We start from the raw sequence: 11,778 nt of genomic DNA on the forward strand, positions 1-11,778 counted from the left end.
AAGATTAGGAGCGTTATCACTGCTTTGGGTCTTGCAGGACAGGAGACGCACCGATGATTCACGTGATAAAGTTTTAAATATAGCAGTGGCGGAGTTCAGCTCGTTGATTAGCTCTTGGTCTCACTGCGTTGTATTTATTATGTTATTTACCTCTACAGATTACCGGATAATGTCAACGCCCGGCAGCTGGTAAGTGTGAAGACCCATTTAAGTGTGAATACCCATTTAAGCTCAGGTTGTCTGTGGTCCGTAGGCGGCTGATAACATTTTTTTTTTTTCCGACAGGTAAGCCACGACCGTTTTACGACTAATGTATTACTTGGAAAAGAGAGAGAGAGAGAGAGAGAGAGAGAGAGAGAGAGAGAGAGAGAGAGAGAGAGAGAGAGAGAGAGAGAGAGAGAGAGAGAGAGAGAGAGAGAGAGAGAGAGAGACTACTTCTATATTTGATTTATGAGTTTCCTTAATCAATCCACAAACTTGATCATAGGACGTCACAGGTAGATGTCATAGGTTGGCATCATAGGACGCGTCAGGTGAGCCACTCTACTCAAAGCGTTATCACAGCCTCGGCCTCAGGTGAGTGGGCGGCCTACACCAGGTGATGCAAGGACCCTCATGCACCGTTGCTAAGCGTGGCGCACCGACCGAGGTACCGCATTTGTTTCGTTCCTATAATGAGGGCGTAGTATACCGACACCTATTTTTCGGGGGGGGGCGGTCGATAAAGTGTAGAGTCCGTAGTGACATGATACGTTTTTTATCTACTTTTCGATGGTATTTTTATTGCGTCGCGTACTATCTATGATTACTGACACGTATTGATTGTTAAAAGTTCCTGCATTTTTTCACCTGCGTTTGTATGATTAACGCCTCTAATGTTTCTTGTGGATTTGTTTTGTATTTTTATATCCGTTTATTATCATGTCGAGAAAACACGTTAACACAACCTCTAAAAATAATCTTACGCACAATCACTAACACACTTCTCGTGGATTTCTTTTGCATTTTTATATCCTTTTACCATCATGTCGAGAAAACACGTTAACACAACCTCTAAAAAATCTAACACAATCACTAACACACTTCTCGTGGATTCATTTGCATTTTTATATCCGTATCATTTTTATATCGAGAGTACACGTAAAGACCAAATGACAAGGAACAAGGAAAAGTACCTCATTCCACCACCGTCAACCACCATCATCACCACCACCATCAACCACCACCATCACCACCATAACAACCACCACCATCACCACCATAACAACCACCACCATCACCACCATAACAACCACCACCATCACCACCATAACAACCACCACCATCACCACCACCATCAACCACCACCATCACCACCATAACAACCACTGCCATCGCTTCCCTGTCATGAGCAACATTACCAAAATACCTGTAATCAACATAGCGCCTTGTGACATACGGGGGCGAAAATCTTGCATGGGTAAGGTTTATAATGGGTCTAAACTAAGCATCTCCCGTGTCACCTGTTTACCCTATAATGACGTCGCTCAGAAAACTAGTGTGTGTGTGTGTGTGAGGGGGGGGAGGGGGGTGCGCCTCGTCATAACTATTCAACAAGGCAACCATTACTAATAAAATCTGAATAGTTTTCCCTTTATTAAATTTCCGATGTCATTGCTCTCGCGCCGTTTGTGATACACGCGTCTTCGAGCCTCGCCGTAGCCGCTTTGTCCTCTTCTATAGTCTGTAGCTTATTCATTTTATTAAGAACAATCTAAGTCTGAACCTGAACCAAGAGTCGAGAGTTTCCTTCACTCGAACCCAACTCAAGCAGAGCCCCGTGGGACAATTCAGGCTGAGGCCGCTGCTGAGTGTGGGCGCTGCGCCGCTTAACCCGTGGTCCCGTCCTCCTCTGTCTCGTCCTTCCACACACCTGCCAGTGATTAACGTGAGTCTTAAGAATTGAATGCTCTACTGTTATGGTATGTCAGATCATTGTTATATTCAAGAGGAGGGTATCAGGACACCTCTTCTCCCGGAATTGACCTCTCTTTTGGCCACTCTGTAATCTTTTTAGGAGCAGCAAGTAGCGGGCTTTTTTTCATTATTGTTTTTTGTGTGTGTGTGTGTGCCTTTAAGCTGTAAAAAAAAAAAAACTTATGAATGGTATAGCTACTCACGAGCCGTTATGATGTTCCCCGCGTAATAAAGTGACTAGCAACGTGTGATTTATGCAATAACTTTTTTTATATTTTTATTACGATTTTAAACCAGGCTATTTTATTCTGCGCCATATGACCAGCGTAGTTGCGGCGCCATCCTTTTACAGTACAACCAATCAATCAATCAGCAGCGTGTGATGTTTATTGAGTGACATGGACTGAGTGTTGCAGTGTGATTGGGGGAACTGTTAAGGTTACATGCTACTTCTAAACTTGAGAGAGAGAGAGAGAGAGAGAGAGAGAGAGAGAGAGAGAGAGAGAGAGAGAGAGAGAGAGAGAGAGAGAGAGAGAGAGAGAGATATGCAGGTGAGGCGCAGTTTAGAGATAGTTGATTAGGAAGTGGAGAACGGTTAGATTATCATGTTCACTCATGTTGGGTGTAACTCAAGAGGCTGCAACAATGACCCTTAAGTTATTATCGCAATGTAAACAATTAGTATACGGTTCCCACATAGCCTGAGAAAAACTACTATATCGCGACTTTTTACAACTATTTACAGACTAGTTAATACTTAGCAGCAGGACTGTTTGTAAAAAAAAAAGTCATGCCTCGTGTCCGCCTGTCCTTCTCTACCCTATATACACACACACACACACACACACACACACACACACACACTCAATACTGCCATACGCGTAATTATCATATCACGGTACTGACTTGCGCTGGCTTATTATTATTATTATTATTATTATTATTATTATTATTATTATTATTATTATTATCATTATGGATCTTCTTGACCACCCTTCTATTTCTTATTATTATGATTATTCTCTTTCTTCTTCTTTTCCTTCTTTTCCTTCATCTTTTCTTTCTTCTTTGCCACCCTTCTCCTCCTTAATTTCTTTCTTCATCATTGCTGTCCATTTCTAATTCAGCCGTCAAGTGACTTTTCCGCCCACCTGTGCTTTGGTCTGCCCTTTGCTTGCCTCCAAAGGTCCCGGTGTCACCTTTCCTCCCCTCCGCCGTGATCTTCAAGCAGCGGTCACTCGCTAGATTTGATTCTGACCCAACACGACGCACATGTTGTCGGGAAGTCGAGGTTTTGGACTATGTTTATTCACTTTATTTACTTATTTGTGTACTTTTTGTTTTCTTTTTAGGTAACTTTTTATTATTAGTTGGTTGTTTTGATACCTAATTCAACCTTTAATACCTGCTGTAAATCACATTATGTAGTGTAAATGAAGGCAGGTTAAGATTGTGTATATCGATAATTATATTCGTTTAAAAGTTACGCTATCAGTCTGAGTAACTCGTTTTGGTTGGCTGGCTGAAACCTAACCTGTTTGTAAAAAAAAATTTGTTCAGTTGATATGTAATCTATCAGTTTATCAATTTTTGTTTTGGATTTAGTTGTCTGTTTTTAACCTAACCTTGCATGGCATCCTTACCAAATCAAATGAACTGTAACCAACCTAACCAAATTGTCAAGCCAAACTAAACCAAGCCGTTTTGCCCCACCTTCCCCTACTAACCCAGTTGTACCCAACCCAACTTAACCTAACCCAAACAAATGGGTTAGGGTATGGGTAGGCGGTGGCCGAACTGGTAGCGTACTGGGCCCACATTCACCGCGTGATGACGACGCGGGTTCGAATCCCCACGCTACCACTCGGATTTTTCAGTCACCGCCGAGTGGCTTAAAACTACCCACATACTGTCCTGAAGACCACCCATCAACCCGGACTCTAGAGGAAGCCGTCCAAGCGAATCAAGAACGAGTTCCGGGGGGCCAGGATGAGCCATTGCAAGATGGCGCCACTATAAACACGCGCCTGCGCCAGAACGGGCTGGGCCGACCATCAGGCCCCACCTGGAAGAAGCCTTGGGCCGACCATCAGGCCCCACCAGGAAGATGCCTACCGGCGCAACAGGCAACGACGGAAAAAAAAAAAAAAAAAAAAACTGATACCAACCCAATCGTACCCAACCCAATGTAACCTAATCCTCATAAATCAAACCCAAAACAGAAATAAGCCCAATCGTACCCAGCCCAACCTAGCCTAACCCTAACAAATCCAACCCAGAACTTATACCAACCCAGGCGTACCTAACCCAACCTAACCTAACCCAAACAAATCAAACCTAGAACTAAAACCATCCCAATCATTCCTAACCAAACCAGGCCTAAACGTAACATGTTAACTGGGTGGGCGACTACCCACCTACAAAAATAAACTGCCCACCCACTAAATTAATTTCGCCCAAAAGGTAAAAAAAAAAAAAAATGGAGGGAATTACAGTAACCCTGGGGGGGGTCGTTTGCATCATTTTACTATGTATACCTTGACATTACGCTGCCATATGCACGAATCTCACTCTCTCTCTACACACACACACACACCACACACACACACACACACGTATACGTATGCTATGCATATATACATACATATGTAGTATAATTATGTGTGTACATGTTTCACAAGGAATGTGATCATTTTATACTCTGTCCAGATTCTGACTTCAGAGTGTTCAGCCGGTGTTTACAGCTGGACAAGTAAAGACCGTAAAAGACGTGTGACTCGCTAGTGTCCTTGATTTTCGTCAGTCAGCAGCTCGCTATATAGCCCACAGTCTACTGCAAATTATTACAAGCCTTGTCACTTGTGTAATAACCCTGCTAATTCATGGGTGTCGATTGTGGGAGGGACGGGGGGACATGACCCCCTCACTATTCTTCCTTTTTTTTTTTTTTGTCATCAGCCGATCGTGGCTATTAGGCCAGCCATTTTTCAGACTGAGGGGGATAGAGTATCCCCCCCCCCCCCCCACACACACATACTTTTCATGGTGAGCTGTCCATTACTAAGGTGTAATAATCAACTCAACACTTAATTATAAAATGTCACGTTAGAAAAATTAAGCTTATTAATGTCTGCCACGAATTAAGTAAAAGATAACAAATTTTATTCTATTAAATAATATTTTCATTATGTATGTACAGTTATTTATAAATTATACATAAAGCTGAAATAAGTGTACATTATATACACGTATAATTTTTAATATGCGATGACTAACTCCGTAATAAAAATAATGTCAAGTGCCCACCCACTAAAAAATTCTTAGGTTTAGCCCTGAACCAAACCTAACCTGACCTGACCTTAACGCAGCCGGGAGCATAAAGCGTTACATAATCACACACACACACACACACACACACACACACACACACACACACACACACACACACACCCCACCCACGAAAACGATAGCTAGGGAGGGAAAGAAACTCTGTCGGCACACCCTCCACGTGGCGTGTTCTGTAAGGGACCGCTTCCCAAGGACTCTTTTGTTCGCGGGTTGATGATGTCCACACCCGATGATTAGCGGTGCTGATAGTCCGCGCGTTGATAAGCCGAGTTCACAGGTGATATTTATTTAGGTAAACCTGATATTACGGGCTCGTGGAAACTGCGTAGAAGTTCTCGTCATGATATGTAACGCGTATCGCAATCACGCACTCAAACGAAAAAAGTAAGACAAGAGGTTTTTTGCGTATTAAAATAACCGCGTATATTTTTTTCTTCGTCTTTTCCTGTCAGGTGATTAGATGCTGTGATTAATAATACATACTTGAATTCTATCTTTATTTTTTTTACCTTGTTGTCGATGAGGTACGTTCAGCTTTGTTTAGATTCAGCTTCAGCTCCGTAAAAATCGTTTCATTTCATGTGTGATAATATTTAATCGTTTGTGGGTTGTGATACGTTGAATCTTCTTTGTCTCTCTTTGTGTCTGCTGCCTGTTTGCTATGTTTATTCAGTTGTTGTTGTTGTTCTTTTTACAGCAAAGGAGATAGCACAAGGGCACACACAAAAGGAAACAATATAAGAAGCCCGCTACTCGCTGCTCCTGTAAAGAATCCGAAGAGGTGGCCGAAAGAGCAGTTAATTACGTGAGTTTAGTTGCCTCCCCTCCGTAAGATTTGTTTCTTTATGACGTTTGGTATAAAATCGTTTGTGATTTGAAATGCATATATGAAACCTTTCTTGTCTCAGGTTTTCTACCCCGTGTTTAGCTTTGATTCGATTTATCTTCTCTCCGTTTAATCTCTTTGTTTTGGCGTCTGATAAATAATCGCTTGTAGTTTAGGATACGTAGATGAAACTTACCTTGTCTTTGTTTCTCTCATCATGCCGACCTTTATTTAGATTTTGCTTCATTTCCTCCAATAAAAATCGCTTCTTTTGTCGACAGGTAATTACTAATCGTGGTTTGTGGTTAGGAATGATATCTGAAAAACATACTTTCTCTTCGCTTTTCTATAGGACTTGTTTAGTATATGTTTGGTTTCCTTGTCTGGCGCTTGATGAATAAAGAGTCTGTGGTTTGGTGTACATATATGAAAATTACTTTATCTTTGCTTCTCTGTCTTTAATTTTGGCTTTTTTTTTCTTTTTCTTTTTTTTAGCTGTCTCCATTGCTGTAAAAAAATTGTCCCGAAATTGACCTCTTATGGCCTCTTATTCTGGTTACTTTTATTGGAGCAGCGCCTAGCGGGCTTTTTTATTGCCCTTGAGCTGTCTCCCTTGCTCTAAAAAAAAAATTACCTCAGTCAAATTTGATCTTTTTTTGGAGTCTTACGGTAAATCGCTTCTGGTCCTCCTTTTCTTGACACGGCCACACCTCTAATCTTATTCCCTCCTCTGTTTCTCCTTTTTTATATCCTTATTATAACTTACCTTATCTTCGCTTTATGACGCGTTCACCTTTGTTAAGATCTGGTCTCTGTAAAATTAGTTACTTATGACGTCTGATAAAAATTAATCCTTCGTGGTTTGGAATACATATTAGAAACCTTCCAATATAGTCTTTGTTTCTCCATCGTGTTTACCTTTGTTTATATTTAGCCGCCTCTCCGCGAATTCTCTTGCTCGTGGTCTGGTTTGGTGCTTCAGATTATTCGTTTTCGTTTACTAACACACGTTTGAAACCCTCCTTATCTTGGCTGTCGCTGCCATACGTGTAGCGCTGGTTAGATTTAGTTGTCTCTTGTCGGTTCTTTTATTTTTATTCGTTAAGTCATCTGGGGTTTTTTTGTTGTTTGTTTGTTTGTTTGTTTGTTTCAGTGTGTGGGATGATTGTGAGTTTCCGTTTTCAGTTATGCACTTTTGAAATCTGCCTCGTATACCCTCTTCTCTTCCTCAGTGCTTTTGTTCGTCAAGTCTTTTGTCTTAGTTTCCCTCTTCTTTTTCTTTTCTGTTTCTTCTTTTTCTTCGTCTTCGTCGTTTTCTACTTCGTCTTCTTCGTCGTCGTTGTCTTGTTCGTCTTCTTCTTCTTCATCTTCGTCTTCCTCTTCTTCTTCTTCTTTCCGTTTTTGGTAATACACATTTGAAACGATTTTTTTTATATATCTTTCGTCCTTAGTTCTTTTATTCGTTAAGTCTTCCGTGTTTATTCAGTAGCAGCGACAATTCTTAGTTTCCATTTAATATAAAACACATTGAAAACCTGCTTTGTCCCTGTTCTCATCCACTATTCTTTTGTTCAGGAGGTCATGTGTGTCTTTCAATCCTGATGTGTGTTACGTTTACCGTCGCGTCGCTGACATTTTCATCCCCACAGACAACTTGCATCTGATACGAGACTCCTATTGCTGTTCTCAATCCTTTGGTCTTTATATTTAATCCTCAAGCTTAAACGTGTGTTACCGCCGCTCAGAGACGCCGGAGAGTAAAACCGTCGCTCATATCCCCACAAACAGCTTACCGACAGTTTACTCACTACACATTATCGTTCTTGATCCGTGTTGATCCTCACTCTCTTCGTATTAACGCACCAAACGGACTCCGCAGCAAAGAAAAAAAAACGGAGTATGAAAAGTATTAGCAAAGCGCGTGATATTGTGGGTACGTCCGTATTGCCGCTCCTAATCTACATTTTCATTTATACTGCTAATGTTTATATTGTCAGGCCGCGGCAGCTCAGAACGTTGAGGTGTAAAAACGTGTATTGTGAGGTACGTGTTAGCGCTCCTAATCCATGCTGATCTTACCAATCCTCGTGTCATAAGTAAAAAGGAAAACTTGCGTGGTGCGACAGGTTAGTATGGTCTTAATTGTGAGGAGTTTGAGAAGGTGTGTATACGTTTGTGTGGGTATACGGAGAAGTAGGAGTACGTCAGGAAGCTGCACCTGTAATACGTATTTTAAGCTAGCATTTGACTCTGATCCACCACCACTAGCGTCACTGTTGCCTCCTCCTCCTCCTCCTCTTCCCTCTCTCCCTCTTTCTACCCCGCCTCCGTTTCCTCTCTGTTATCATGTTTGCCTCAGTATACAAGTCTTCTCATGTTAGGTTAGGGTAAGGACGTATAATGTGATATTCTCTCTCTCTCTCTCTCTCTCTCTCTCTCTCTCTCTCTCTCTCTCTCTCTCTCTCTCTCTCGTGTGGTTATTGCTTATATATAATCATCTCTCTCGGGACAATCTTACTAACAGAGAGTAATCAGAGCTGAAAATCGAGACTGTCGCAGCTTATCCCGGACAATGGCGGGTTTACTAATAAGACTTCATTAGTGTAAAGGTTGGCTGCTCCTTTGTTTGTAGCTAGCGAGCCGACAGGTAAGGGTCAAGTGGTGTGTCCCCTCATTGCAGTTTGAAAACATTCCCTCGACACATCAAAATATAAATGTATTGCAAATAATCTCAATAAGAAATACACCTTTGTATGAACGCTTTACTACGATTGCTTAAATTTTCATTGGAGGTTTTTCGCTTGCTGCCTCGTATAGTTCGTCCTGGGCTATTCTTCTCCTTGGGGGCTTCGTGGTGCAGTGGTTAGAACACTCGGCTTACAACCGAGAGAGCCCGGGTTCGATTCCCGGGCGGAGTGGAAAAATTCGGGCGGCTTTTCCGATACCCTACGCCCCTGTCCACCCTGAAGTGAATGGGTACCAGGTATTAATCGGGGGTTGTGTCCCGTCTCCTGGGGTCTGTTCCCTTCTCCTATAATTCCTTCCCCCTCCTGTCTCTCTCCGGCATATGACCATAGATGTTGCGCCGACTAAACCAAACTTTCCAATTTTCTATTCTTCTCGTGGTGTGCCCGCCTAGGTGTTACCCTGAGCAGTTTGGTTACGAGGCGTGAGAAATGAGTGCCTTAAAGAAGCTTAATTACGTGGACCAATAAATTTCATATTGATATACCATGAGAGAGAGAGAGAGAGAGAGAGAGAGAGAGAGAGAGAGAGAGAGAGAGAGAGAGAGAGAGAGAGAGAGAGAGAGAGAGAGAGAGAGAGAGAGAGAGAGAGAATGTATATACTCCTTCAGTGTGGCTAAGAAACAAAAGTAACAAACGAAGGAGTACCACACACATACCCTTTTATTTCACCTACGAGTAGTATACATTTAATGTTGTACAGTAAACTAAAGTTCCGTATAAATATAGGCAGCACATATGAGGCAATGGCTTTGAGGGGGTATTAGGTAAATTTCAAAGGAAAATAATACCAAAGCAAAATTGCCTAATGACAAAGCCCTGCAACCTTTTTTTTCTTCTACTTCTACAGGCGAGAACTCTAATTCTAAGGTGAGGATTCTCCGGTGAGGTGGCGCGCATACCGTCCTCCAGACTCCCTTGGTGCCTCCTCCCACACAGTTGCAGAACACCAAGCCACGCCTGGCTCTGTGGGATTGGGTGACCTGCGTTTGGGGTTCTGCTCCTAGCTTTGGACACGACGCAAGTGTTATCATTCACCATAAAGTTGTTCTGCATGTCAGTAACATTATTACCTAAACGCACGCATGCACGCACACATTTAATTATTTGATTTAGTTATTAGGTTCATTAATGTATGGCTATTAATATTTTAAAATATTAGTTTGTATTCTCTTAACTTTTATTGCTCAAAGTTTTCATTGCTCAGTACAAGAAAACCAAACTCGTTTGCTTCTTGTTTACAGTTTGTTTTTCTTTCAGACTGAGTCCGCCGCGAGGGTGCGGGAGACTGCTGCCATCGCAACTCTGAGCAAGACAGCGTGTGGCAGCATGGCGGGGCTCTGCTAACATCACAAAATAACGGCCTGGTTGTCTTGCGTGGTGACGATGACTAGACTGAGTGTGTTCATCCTGCTTAGAGAGACCCGGGAAGCTATGCTTCTTTCCATGGCGGTACAGAATTTGAAGTATCCAACAATACCTTTCCACTTCCTTGTAAATAGACTGGAGTCTATTTACAAGAAAGTTTAAAGCCATTGTAGGATACCTAAAATTCTGTACCACCACGGAAGGAAATCAGAGAGCGCAGAATGGTTGTATCTTAGAATCTCTTCCCGCGTCTTTAGGCAGGAAGAACACTCCATCTAGTCATCGCCGCCACGCTAGGCAACCGGGACACCATACTGCGATGCCAGCAGAGCCCCGACCCACAGAAGAGGCAGCGACAGCCACCAGGACATGGGTCGAATAAGGAACTAAACAGGAAAATCTTGAAAGGTTCGGGAAACTCAGTAGTTTTGCTGCGATTTATATGTATAAAGTATTGTGCGTGCCAGCTAGCAATTGAATGTCACATTAAGTAGGATATAAGCCTTAATGGGTCTCGATAGTTCTTTATTAATTTATACGAACTTCTCACTTTCAGGCTGCTCCCTGTTAGATGACGAGCAATGGAAGGAACACTCATAACTCCAGGCAGACATCTCAACCTTCCCGCACAGTGGAGAGGGACTGATTATAGGAGCGCACGCAACATCCTTTCTGGACACGCTTATACACACACAGTTTTCCAAGTTTGATGGCTTAATTGTTATTTACAAATTACAAGCCATCTTAAGCGATTTCAGAATGCCACAAGCAGCGTGGCATATGTTCACGGACTGATGATAAAACATCCAGCTATACCCATGCCTCAGGAATGAGAGAGGCCATGGCCAACTGAGGTGAGGGACTGGTGGTGTACATATAAAGAGGGGTTGAGATTTCACCCTTGAGCTACATTAATCCCTCAATGCTATATTTTATTTGTCTCCTAATAGCGAGAGGTATTTGGTGGGTGACCCTACGCGCGACACCCAGTTGTCAATTAATAGCGAGAGGGGTCATTCGCGCCGCGCCTTCCCGTCACTCATGGCGGAGAATGACGAGCGCCGGCTACTCACCAATCGTGAATGATTCCGGGGCTGGTCACCCATAGTGTGGACCCCGCTTTTCTGGCGCAGGCAAATATTATTTATAATGGTTGCCGTGATATATGACACTTTACTTGGCCCATGCTGCCCCCTGTGCTCCACTTGAACGAACTTGCTGAAGTTAGGGTTGATAGAAGATCTGGGCAGCATGTGAGTAATCTGAAGTCGATGTGTTTTGGTGGGACTCGAACCTCGGTCCATGGACTCATCACGCCCGCACGCTGACCACTGCTACAACTCTTGTCAATGTCTCTTCCTGAAAAAATATCTTTGCAAAAATGTTCGTGTTAATTTAAATTAATACAAAGTATATTGCGAACTGCAATTTTCTGATTCAACTGAGTTTTTGCAGACAGCTTTCCTTACCCCAGCCATTCTCAGTCCTTCACCATGAACAACTGCACTCAATATAAATATTTAACACTGAAATCTT

General features: G+C 42.5%; 1 long non-coding RNA gene across 2 annotated transcripts; it reads left to right on the forward strand.

The window, feature by feature from the left end:
* Window positions 1-1,834: 1,834 nt before the first annotated feature.
* LOC126997364 (uncharacterized) lies at window positions 1,835-11,664 on the forward strand. 2 transcript variants are annotated; one of them, XR_007752056.1, is made up of 5 exons: window positions 1,847-1,927; window positions 6,002-6,109; window positions 9,725-9,930; window positions 10,135-10,650; window positions 10,799-11,664. It is a non-coding gene; the product is annotated as an uncharacterized LOC126997364 (long non-coding RNA). The 2 variants fall into 2 exon arrangements; XR_007752057.1 differs by lacking the exon at window positions 6,002-6,109 and having other exon boundaries at window positions 1,835-1,927.
* Window positions 11,665-11,778: the final 114 nt, after the last annotated feature.

This window comes from Eriocheir sinensis, chromosome 12 (assembly GCF_024679095.1).
Source record: "Eriocheir sinensis breed Jianghai 21 chromosome 12, ASM2467909v1, whole genome shotgun sequence".
NCBI lineage: Eukaryota > Metazoa > Arthropoda > Malacostraca > Decapoda > Varunidae > Eriocheir > Eriocheir sinensis.